The sequence below is a fragment of the Cimex lectularius genome, unplaced genomic scaffold (genome assembly GCF_000648675.2).
Source record: "Cimex lectularius strain Harlan isolate CLEC.00 unplaced genomic scaffold, Clec_2.1 scaffold1, whole genome shotgun sequence".
Lineage (NCBI taxonomy): Eukaryota > Metazoa > Arthropoda > Insecta > Hemiptera > Cimicidae > Cimex > Cimex lectularius.
Genome location: NW_019392813.1, coordinates 3,229,908 through 3,242,930, shown reverse-complemented (window position 1 = coordinate 3,242,930; position 13,023 = coordinate 3,229,908).

Genomic DNA, 13,023 nt, shown 5'->3' with positions numbered 1-13,023 from the left:
ATTTTAAAATACGTTGGGTCAAATTGAGGTTATCTCCAGTCGGATGGGAAAAACTTATTTTCTCCCCTTTAACTTTCTTTCAGGGGTCAGAACCTGAAATCCTTGATTTTAGCAAACCTAATATCTTTAAAAATATTTACGTGATCTGTTCGTATAAATGTGTAATTGACGGCCTCAATCTCGTTCCACACTTTCTTCACGGAAAGCTCTGACTTTTTTCTCCTTCTTCGTTCCCGCTTATAGAAATAGTGACGTCCGATCAGTTAACGAAATCAGTAAATTCTACAATTCCTGACCTTTACAAGGTCGGTAAATATACGGCCCGCTTATTTCTTCACTCTTGAAATTAAAATTGTCTTATTATTTTCCGCCTTGCTCTGTTTCATACTGACAACTAATTGGGGATTCTGCCCAAAAAAATAATTAAAATTCAGTCGGTTTCACTTTCTCCTTGGAATTTTAAATCTTGATTTCATCGGGAAATGGCTACAGACAAGAAAACCATCGTTTCACATCAGAATCGAGAAAAAATACGGTTGTAAAAATGTATATTTGAAATGCAATACAATATTAGATCATTTAATTAGTCTAGAAAAATAGAAAATCACGATTTCTCCTTAGAATTTAAATCTTGTTTTCATCGGAAATGGCTGGAAACATGAAAAGCATCGTTTCACATCAGAATCATGGAAAAACGCGGTTGTAAAAATGTATATTTGAAATGCAATACAATATTAGTTCATTTAATTAATCTAGAAACATTAAAAAATCACGATTTCTCCTTAAAATTTTAAATCTTGATTTCATCTGGAAATGGTTGGAGACATGAAAACCATCGTTTCACATCAGAATCGTGGAAAAAAAAATACGGTGGTTAAAATGTATATTTGAAATACAATGCAATAGTAGGTCATTTAATTAATCTAGAAAAATAGAAAAACACGATTTTTCCTTAGAATTTTAAATCTTGATTTCATCGGGAAATGGATGTTCGCAAATGATCCATTTTCTGATATGAGAGGAGACATGAAAACCATCGATTCACGTCAGGATCGTGAAAAAATACAGTTGTAAAAATGTATATTTGAAATTCAATACAATTTTAGATCATTTAATTAATCTAGAAAATATAAAATCATGATATATTTTTAAAAACTTTTTTTATTCAATTTATACCTCCGGCAATTGTGCGCTTAAGTAAATTGATAACATTTTGTCGAGTGAAATGAGCTGAATTCAAACTGATCGTGTTGCTTACCTATCTTCTTCCTTCCCTTGCAAAAAAAAACTTTATTGCTTGGGTGTTTTCTAGATTTAGGACAGGCCTTCAATCGAGTCACCCAGACTTGGTTTGAAACTGAAGAATGTCCTCCCTCTTGCGGACTGACTCATAATGAGATCATATCAGATGGATTTTGCCGAGTCCGCCAGGGAATTGAATTTCCACTTTGTACGCATTAGGGCAGGTGTTTCTCAGGGAAGCATATTTGGTCTATTTCTATTTTCAATATACACCGTAGATATTCCTACACATGTTAACATTTCAACACATATATAGTCAGACCAATGCTGTTATACGCCTGTCAGGTATGGAGCTACACAAGTAACACCAATATAAAGTGCCTAAAAACAATTCAAAATAAATTTTTAAGGTTAATTACATCCTCTAAAAGAAGTGTTCGTATAAATTATATGCACGAAATTTTAAACATCCCATACATTAAGGATGATATCAAAAGGATCACTAGCTCCTTTTATGAACGTAGCGCTGAGAGTACAAATATGACAGTAAAGAATGTAGGAAACTATAACCTCAACAAAAATTGGAAACACAGGAGGATCAAACACATTTTAGTATGACTGCTTTGTATATTTATTCACTGTGAAATTATTTATTAAATTGTTAATTTTACTGTTTATATATGTATTTATTTATTTACCAAATTAGTAAATGTCAGACTATGTATTGTACAAGTCTATTCAATGATTTTAACTCATAATAATTAGTAATTATTTATTAACTTGTTTATTTATGAAATTAGCTAATACTAAAAAAATGTGTTGTTTATCAAACTTATCTATTGTACATATGTAGTCAATGACTTATGATTTATAATTTGTAATATATGTAATTATTTTTAACTTCCCTATTTATTAATGTATTCTTTCTGCAAGTGGTTTTTAGTATAATTTTCACCACTGTTCTTATTTCTCTAGACCAAATCAACAAATATTGTAAATCTACTTAAACCCTCTGCCACAAGGATGTATAATGTCTTAGACATTTCCCCTTGTCTAAGTAAAAGTATCTAATAAATAAACTCAAACTCAAACTCAACACATATAGTACACCGATTCTTACACGTAATTCGGACTAAAGTATCTGTCTCCCAGTGAGTAAATGGAGCCACATCACCTACCGTTGTCTTTGTTCGTTATCAGGGACTTTTCGTCGATAAACGACTGACTTGGTATCCCACGCAAAAAAAACAAACCGACGTTATAAATTATTAAAAAGAATACTTGGCTCACGATAAAAATTTGACATTGAAAACAAGCTTTTAATTTATTAGACAATGATAAGACCTCTCTCTCTACGGTTGTGAAGTGCCAAGTTAGCCAAAATGTTAACCAAGGATAGAGCCGTTGACATCGACATACTTACTAATGGGATATTTTTTCAAAAAGACCGGCACCCCGAGGGTTCATAAAAGTTGAAGTACCCTCGTAAAAATAGCTCGATTAGTGTACTATTAATTCTTACTTTCTTGTGAATCTAGGAACTGTATAGGTACAGAACGGGGGATGCAATAGTTCTCAAAAGGCGCGATATATTACTCAAATCAATTTTACATCTACATCTACATCCGTGAACATTCCATGTTACCCTCCTTGCCAACCAACCCCCTATTATTATCATTCACAGCCTTTAAACAAATAAATAAATAAAACCTAAAAAATTCTTTCATTTTAGGCTATAACGCCTGCACCACGACCAAAATGCGCATAGATCTTGCAGAAGTAAAGTTTGCCGAAAATTTTTTATTTTGTCAGCTTGGAGAGAAAATGATGTTATTAAGTACCAATCCCGTCAATGAAAAACAGTAATTTCAGTTATAGTAGAACCACAATAAACCAACTACCTTTTAGATGGTTTCTTCAGAACTTCGTTTACAACATTGTTTCAGGGTGTTAAAAAAATTCTCTTGAATAAAAATTGAAATATTTATATCCTGGAGCCCAAGAGGGGCAGATTGGTTTTTTACACTTTGGACTTAGGAGAAACTTATATGTTAAGGCCATTGTGTGATTCCTATTGTCGTGCCAGTGAAACGAAAGAATGTACTGCTTTTGCCATATTGCGGTCGCTATAGAAGACTCTGCAATGAGACCTTTTTTTCCTATGTAACGTACTATAGAAATAGGTAAAAATTACAAAATTATCCTAGCTGAAGTCACTAACGGTATAAAAATTGCACGTTATGTGATTAATTGTTTGCATAATGATAAACATAACGCGTAATAACAATCATTGATATTAAACAAAAATCTGTGTATTGACAATACATAAATTCTTAAAATTAATAAAAATAAAATTTACCACAACTGCAGCCAACAGATATAAAAAATTGGGCGATAGTAGACTGTAAATGTAGTAGAATGCATCAAAAAAGAGTTTTCTAACTTCACCGTCAAGAAGATATAATGCAATATTGAATGATCAGTTTTAGACACCTTAACCTGTTTGATTGTTATTTTTGTACATAAATAAAATTTGCAGGTTGTTTGGATATCAGTAGTTCTGGTGAAGCCTATGGATAGGGATAAAAGAGGCGGCCACAAGGCCTTCTATATCTCGACCTGAATGGATCTATTGTGCTCCCCTGTTTTATAACTCATTGGCCAGCTTCAGGTTTAATCAACCTCCATAACTTTGCCGGCGGCTCCTAAGTGTAGGATCTTGTTTGTGGTTTTTCCTGGATAGTTGCAAGATACCTACCTTCAAAGAAACATAAAATGTGTTCTGCGGTCTCTTCCTCTTCCTGACAGTACTTGCACAATTTTTCTTCTGTCTGTACTTTTATCCGGCGCATGTGCTTTCTTATGTAGCAGCGTTCTGTCAGGAGTTCGCCTATAGGGGCGCTTCACTATGGACCCAGGCAAAGTCCGACCTCACAACTCTGGTACCTGGGGGTTACCAATGATGGAGGTAATTTCCCCCTTACCTTCCTATACACTTTCCCAATTTTCTCTTTCTCTTCTTTTCACCCTCTGCTTTGGCAGAAGTTTCCTGGGTTGCTGAAACCGCATTCCTCAGGGTGCATCAGTACGGGGTTTATGAACTCCCGTGTGAGCGATCAGTTTCACCTTACAAATAATCCTGAAACACTGGAGTAGAGTATCTAAGCGTCTCTATTAATTGAGGTTGCACACAAAGTGTACCTTAGCTGGAGGGTACCGGCCAACCGGAGCCAGAGATAGAGTGCCTTCTCTACTCTCAGGGGGTGGTGAAAGCAAAATCTGCCTTTTTCAAAGCACATGTAAGGATATGCCCCTTATAGGGCACTTCTGAACTTGGCTAGCATTGCACTACCTCCTTAGCCAAGGAATATAACAAATCCATGCATGTAAAATCTTCCTGGTGTTCTCTTAGACACTTTCTTTGTGAGCCCAGGCAATATGTCCTACCATAAACCATGGTGCCTGGGGGTAATGATGGAGGCAATTTCCCTTACTTTCCTATACCCTTCCTTTCCCAATTTTCCTTTCTCTTATTTACACTCTCTGCTTTGGCAGAGGTTTCCTGGGTTGCTGAACCCGCACTCCTCAGGCAACGGGTGCAGCAGTAGGAGGTACGTTCGAACTCACGGGTGGGCGATGGGTCCCACCGTAAAAATAATACTGAACCACGGGAGTTGAGTATCCAAGCAGCACTACTAAAGGATGGATTCGTGGTGGTCGTGGTATGCAAAAACATGTACCTTAGCTGGAGGGTACTGGCTTACCGAAACCGGAGATAGAGTGCCTTTCCTAGCTCTCAGAAGGCGGTGAAAGGCACGGCTCAAAGGCTGTGCCAGAAACCACAAAACTACTTTTCAAGGCATATGTATTTGTATGAATGACCTTTTCAGGGCACTTCTGAACTTGGTTAGCATTCAACCAACTCGCTATCCAAGGAATGTGACATGTCCATGCATGTAAAATCTTCCTGGGGTTCTCCTTGAGAACACTAGTCGTCTGAGAAGTCCCTTCGGGGAGAAGTCCGGACATTAAAAATCTTCATGGGTCTCAACATCCATGAGTAAAGATGGGAACATCTGCCCTGTCAGGAGTCCAAAAAGAATCCTGGTTCGGTCGCGGTTGCCTTTGTATGTTTTTCGGATGGCCCTGTGGTACTGTTCCACTAGGTTTTGGACTCATTAAGGATTGACTTTAAGATGTATCCTCTTTTGTGGCAGGATGCTAAGCCACAGTAAGGTTCAGAACCTAAAGAGTCCATATTGCCCCGTCTTTGCCTCTATGCCCGGCTGACCCACGCCAGGGTCAGGTGCTGAAGCCTTATTCAATTTCTATTTTGTTCATCAATGTAAATTAATTAAGGTACAATTACTTAGTATGCAGTTATATTACTTCTTAATCAATATTCTTCAGGAATCCCCTGATGATGGTTTTGTGCAAGGGAAGGACTTAGTTAAGCAAACTACTTGATGAATTATTTAGAAATCTTTTTGAAATCTCACCGCTTTCGGTAAATACGTGATCGACGAGTTTAATTGAGGCATCAGGCTCGTTTCGGATTTAATCAGATATGTAAATGCGTTTCCAGCTGGAGACAGATGAGACCGGGAAACCTGGCAAAACTGTTACGAGCCCCGCGAAAGGGGTTCAAAGGTTATTTGCAAACAGGTAAAAAAAAAGTCTCGCGCCTGAACTTTCTAATCGAATACGTCAGGGATCCAACAATGAACACCACTTTTTTTTAAATCAGTGTGAATTCCTTTTTAAGACGATAATTCGGTTCAATTTGAACAATCTTGGAGAGTATGCATTTCAAATTAAACTTGATTCGCAAAGAGAGATATCCCGGGAATAAATCTCCGAATTTTTAAGTACTTTCAAGCATTATAATGTTGTCAAAGATGTATCCACCATGACAAATTTGAGAAATCGTGTAATATATTTAACAAACCATTCCCCTCCATTCAACATCTCTACCGAGTCTTTAAATATTCCAATACTTATGCAAATAATGCATTTTTTATTTTCTCCGTCCGTATTCAGACGCATTGCTGGCATAGATTATCACATTCAAAGAGCACCGACAAACGCTCAAAGCTATGACATTTATGCTAAACACGAATTCTGATTACTGATTACCGATTTAAGCTCAAATCGTTACATACACGCGTTTAGTTGAGCCTATCAGTTCTCGCAGTCCACCAGAAATTCCAGTTTTTTTTAAATTTACAATGAATTACCGACAGGCCTCGAGATTCACCCACCCGGAGTGTTGACAATCCGGGGTCAAAGCTCGGCCTTGGGGTACTATCAACACCTAAGTCATTTCAGCCTCCGAAATCAGTTGCTAAATGTATTCACTCACCCTTAAATACATACTTTCCCATTTACATACCACTCACTCAAGGTGGAGTGCTCGATATTACCCCATCACCCTTTACACATCTTACATGACCATTTTAATTGAAGATCTATGGAATACTCAATAAACCGCCAGGAGCTTTTCACATTACACATTCAAGCTAATGAACACATTCCATCTCAATAAATAAACCGAGATGTTGGAACAAGAGACCCAAATTCTGTCTGACATGCTCCACCAAGCACAATTTAAGTTCCCTATATGGAGCCATGGAATGATACTCTTTAATTAAATGGAGCACAGCAACCTTTCTCGTGTGGCACAGCGATCAACCTTTCTCTATTGTAAAAGGATGTTGAGTACTCTCTCACAGTACACACTTACGCTAAGAAATACATTCACTAGCAGTATTCAATATTCAAAATACAGCCCTGTTTCCTCCGATAATCGGAACAGTAGGGCAAATTGTTCGCTGTCATACTCAAGCACAATTTCTCACAATTCCTACTCGCTTTCTACATGGAGCAAAGGAATCACACTCTTCAATCGAGCATCGAGCAACGTTTGTCTATTATAGTGAAATATCTGTATAATCGTATAACATCGAGCCTCTCACAATATACATTCACGCTTATAAATATATATTCGCTCTCAACACTAGGGAGGCCAAACTATCATTACTATATAGACCCAAGGAATTGCACTCTTCAATTAATTGGGACAAAACGCCGGCTTTCGTTCAAAAGTGTTCGTGTGTCAATCTTGTATGGCCTAAACTTAATCGGGTGAGGATGGCCCTTCTTCAACGAGTCCTCCGAGGGCCACTTATCACCATTGCCCTTGATATGCGAGATGCTGATCCAATCCACCGACGCTGCCACTTTCTTTTATTTGTGTTTTTTTTTACGTAGGTTTTAGGAAAAATATTTTCTTAATCGTACCAACGTTTCGATCTTTATTGCGATCATCTTCAGGGCCTGGGATTTATAAACATTGTTTAAATTTTACAAATATATGTAGAATGTGGAAAAAAAATTAATTTACACAATGCTAGAAAATTTTAGATTAAAACAAAATGAATTTATACAATGCTAGAAAATTTTAGATTAAAGATATAAATGTATGCAATGCTAGAAAATTTTAGATTAAAAAAATGAATTTATACAATGCTAGAATTTTTTAAATTTTCTAGCATTGTATAAATTTATTTTTTTAATCTAAAATTTTCTAGCATTGTATAGATTCTTTGTTTAATCTAAGAAAATTTCTAGTATTGTATAGATTCATTTTTTCCACATCCAACATGTATTTGTAAAATTTAAACAATGTTTATACTTATGAATTCATACATTTATAAATGTATAAGATTAAATATGTTAGATTAAAGATATAAATGTTTGCAATGTATGCAGATTAAAAAAAAAATTTATACAATGCTAGAAAATTTAAAAACATTCTAGCATTGTAGAAATTCATTTTTTTTAATCTAAAATTTTCTAGCATTGTATAGATTCTTTGTTTAATCTAAGAAAATTTCTAATATTGTATAGATTCATTTTTTTCCACATCCAACATGTATTTGTAAAATTTAAACAATGTTTATAAACCCCGGGCCCTGAAGATGATGTCAGTAAAGATCGAAACGTTGGCACGATAAAGAAAATGTTTTTCTAAAACCTACATCACACCAGACCGCATCTCACGACCTCCAAATAATTTATTTAAATTAATTACAACATAAATATTAGTACAATGTATGTCGCCGGATGTTGTAATTTAATAAATCGTTAAAAAAAACTCAAAATTAAACATAGAACCCTGGATAGAGCATAAAATAATCAAAAATAAATACACCGAAAAATAATGTGTTTTGTCTTCTAAATCGTTTAAATTGTACTATTTCAAAAAGGAATTGTATATACAAAATTAAAAATTAAATTTCTTGATTAAATTGAATCTTTATTCCAAGAGTGGCGAGCATACAGTATGAGAGCTAGGAGAACCATTCAACAGCTCAATGATTTGGACCCTAAAAGAGAAGAATCGAGGTTCGAAAGATCTCTCATAAAATCGAAAACTGAACTAAGAAGTAAATAACTGATTCGATTGACAGCGAGTTGCAAATAGAACAGATCCCATTCCTCCCTCTAATCCAAAAAGTTCAAATGGGGAAGCTTCAACTTCAACGAAGTTTTAGAAACCAACGCAACTCAGATAAATTAAGTCCGATGATTTTTTTTTTCAAATTAAATAAACTTCATGGATGAGATAGATATTTAAACAACGAGAAATTAACTGAGGATTAAGCACGACGTAAGCATCCGGTTCTATTCTGCTCTTTTAGTGCAGGCAACAAAACTGGAAAGATATCTGGTCATTTATTAGGTTATCAACGGTTGGGGCAGTTCGGGAGTACTTAGAAATAGAGATACCCAGCATACCAGGAAGCCTTGGACCGCATGATTTCTAACGCTGTTGTTTGCCTATCCTGGAATCTAAAAGTTCTAAGGTTTTAAGGACGAATAAGAAGTGAAGCTGCAAACAACATAAGTTAATGATCCCTTAAAATTATGATGCCTACATGTCATTTATATAAAGTAAAAATAAGATCGGCTCAAATACAGAACCCTGCATTACGTTCAATATATTCCCTGCTACTCGTATCAACTTCCTCACACTTTCAAATAGCTTTGTTGGGCAATCTCGACCCTGAGTTCTCAAATTTCAAATTTTCGAGGCCAATTTTTTTCTCGATGACGTACAGTGTTTACTTAAAAATTCATAACTCCTTTGGATTTTATCCAAATTCGACTTTATCTTAAAAATTTTATGACATTATAAGCAAGAAAAGTAAGGATGACATCAACAATAATTCACAGAGACGTCGTTTTAGCATTTACATGAAATTTATAATATAAAGCCTTGTAAAGTTTCCTGTAAATCGGTCTTTTTTTTAAATTGAAATTGAAAAATTTGAGACAAAACAATTTTTTTTTAAATTCAATTTTAACTCAAGGATTTTGATAGAGCAAACAAATGGATTCTGTAATCGTTAGCATGTTATACAATCAAATTGAACGGCTTTTGAGAGAAATTAAACATAATGCCGTTATACATATAACAAATTGTAATAACAAATAAATAAATAGAATATAAAACAAAGTCACATAGTTATCACTATATAGGTTAATACTAAAAGAAATAAAACATTAGACAGGTTTCAACATCATAGAAAACTACGAAGTGTTTATAGTGCAAACAGCGAGAACATGCGGACCCTGGGATGAGCAGTAATAATTAGACTTTTGAAATTCACTGTGAAAACAAATTGGCATATGTGACTTTTTTTAAATATCATAAGCGTAATAAAAATCCGAGTTGAAAATTACAGTTTTCGAAAGAAAACGAACGCACTTGTCGATGTAAGAAATAGGATAATAGTTCCAGGATGTATAGGTTTATGAACGTCAACACACGAAAGCAACCCGTAATTTTAAAAATATATGTAATTAAATGTAATTAAACTCAATCGTCAAAGCTGATCTGGCTACGATCACCAACTCGAACTAAACTCTTCCAACTATAAATCTCAACAAGAGATTAGATCACTTTTTCTAAAATTTAACCCAATTTTTTGATGGCACCTCAAGTGAAAATGTCGATGGAATTTTCGTTTTATTTTGCACTTAGTTTAAAAAAACGGAATCATTTGAGTAACCTTCTTTTTCAGTGAAAGGGGGCCGGTTTAATTAATTGGTATGTTCGATTTGTTATTTGTTAATATAAAACTAAACGATAAACAATTAGGAGAGAGTTTGTTAAAATTCTCCTCGTGGTTCAATTTGCCTCGGGTATTTTTTCGTAATTAAAGCTGACCTTTCGGTTATACACTTAGAGCACACGTCCCAGTCTTTTAATAATTGAAATAAACCATTAATGGTTTTTTTTTATCGGAAATGCTTGTTTTTGCTAAAACTATTCCGATTTGGTAGCTCTTACTCCGTCAGTCCGTCGACAATTTCAGTTTTGGAATTTTTTAACGACGCCCCTCCGAGCTTCCTGTAATGAAAAGGAACAGTCCTGAAAACGAGTAGATTTCTTTGAGTTTCTCCGTGTCTCCTTTTGTCCCCTTTGTCGTTGTTTGTATAGCCAAAAGATTTATTTATTTTTAATGTCACGTTTCGGTAACCCAGTTTTGCCGATAGTTAAAAATTGAATGAGATATGGTTTTTATTTTCGGGTTTTCTCTACACATCACGCCGCATGACTTTTCATTCAATTCAATTTTAACCCTTTCAAGAATTCTGTTGTTGGAACATCCTATTCTTATATTCTCTTTATTATTAGCTGACTGCGTTTATTCATTCCGAAATAGTCGAACAAAATGTAATTATCTTTTAATAACTATATTCCAAGCATCAAACAACCCTATTTGAAATTATTCAATTATTTGATAAAGTTTTGTTTGAAAAATTAGGTCGGAGTTTGCAGTGATGATATAAACTTGAAAAAAGGACAGGATTGATCGGAAAACACGCAGTCCAACCACTCAAAGCGTCGAAGGTACAGGACGATCGGAAACTACTTGTCGATAATAGACAATGACAAACTTCAGCACAATTTCGTACATCTTAGATAGTTGAAATCCTAGAAAGGTAGAAATCTAAAGTGCAATGGTTTTTACACTTGTAAAAAGGATTAAATTAACGGAATGTCACACCGATCAACTAGTCAAGATGTGGAAATACTAGGACCATTAAACATTACATGTCGATTCAAACCTCAACACAATATCGCACAGCTTAGTGCCAAATTCAAGAAATTTAAAAATTTAAAGTTTAGTGGTCTTTTACATTCATAAAAGTAGAAAGGTCAAAACTATTTAGGCACTTTTAAACAGAAAATCTTATCCTCGAACATCCAGGTACACCTTGAGCTTATCGAGGATTGGTGTAAACAATGGAGGACTAGACTGAACGAAGAAAAATGCAATGTACTTTTAAATTGAAAAAAACAGTCTTACCCTCCACTGTACATCAACAAAAAAGAGATACCAGTTTCCGCTCAAGTCAAATACCTGGGACTGTATGGAATCCCCACACAAGACTTAAAAAACAAGACTTGGACAACTACGAAGACTTCTAAGACCGAAATCGACTTTCACAATAAGACAAAGGTAACACTACAAGACAATTAATTAAGGTTTTTAGTTGAGATAAAAAAGTCAATGGCACGAGCGGGATTCGAACCCACGATCTTGGGCTGGATAATCTCAGAAGGGAGCAATGAATTTTATTCAACTCCTATAATTTTAAGGTGATTTTTTTAATCCTCTTATTAGACACTAAGCTCTTCCCCATTTTCTAGAAGATTTCTTATTTTACTGACATCAAATTAAAAATTTGTTTCCTGTGACGGTGTAAATCGTTAACACACCCCAAATTAAAAGCATGAAGAAAATTAAAAATGGTCAATTTGTTATTTATATTATTTTTAACTTTTGGCCGCTAAATATACAGGGTGTTACAGAGTCAACACTGCAATAGTGGATTTACTATATAAAACTTAGTTCCATGCAACCAGAACGAGGTTTCTATTGTTACTCTTCCTCCAGATAAAAACATTTTTGCGAGTTTAGTCTAAAATCAGATTTTTTAACATAAAATCGTAATTTCTTATTTATTTCGCAAATTATAATAAATTTTCCACAACATAAAATTTCCATTGAAAAATTTGCGCTTCCGAATAGACAGTAGCCGCTCAAAGAATAACAAATGGCAAAACCCAAGTTTCTTTTAGAAATACTAAATTGTGGCTCGTGCAATGACTTTTCCATCAAAATTGGCTGGGATTTCACCAAAGTTGCCTTATTTTATAAGTATTTCAAGGAGCTACTCACAAGAACATCTACGTATCTATTCCCCCTGATAAATATATATATATTTTTTTTGGCGTTATGATCTATGCATATTAGCCATGACGACGAATTCTTATATGTGTGTTCAAATGGAGGGGGGGTCGTGAAAAAAGGGCCAGAGGCGACGGTGGGAATCGAACCCACGACCCGCGGCGTGAGTGTCTCTCATGCTAACCACTCGGCTACCGCGGCCCCCAAGGTATTGGTTAAGATAAAAAAATGGCAAAAAGGAGGGAAAATTCAAAAGGTGGGTTGAGATGGTGATTAGTGTCCGAGTGGATTAGTCACGATAGCTCAGGTGGTAGAGCAGCGGCGTTATAGCCAAGGGTCGTGGGTTCGAATACCGCTCGTGACACTGACTTTTTTATCNTCGGCTAGATACGCCGCTGCTCTACCACCTGAGCTATCGTGACCTCGATCCACTCGGACACTAACTTCCCATCTCAACCCCACCTTTTGAATTTTCCCTCCTTTTTTGCCATTTTTCAAATGTCGTGTAATCGGA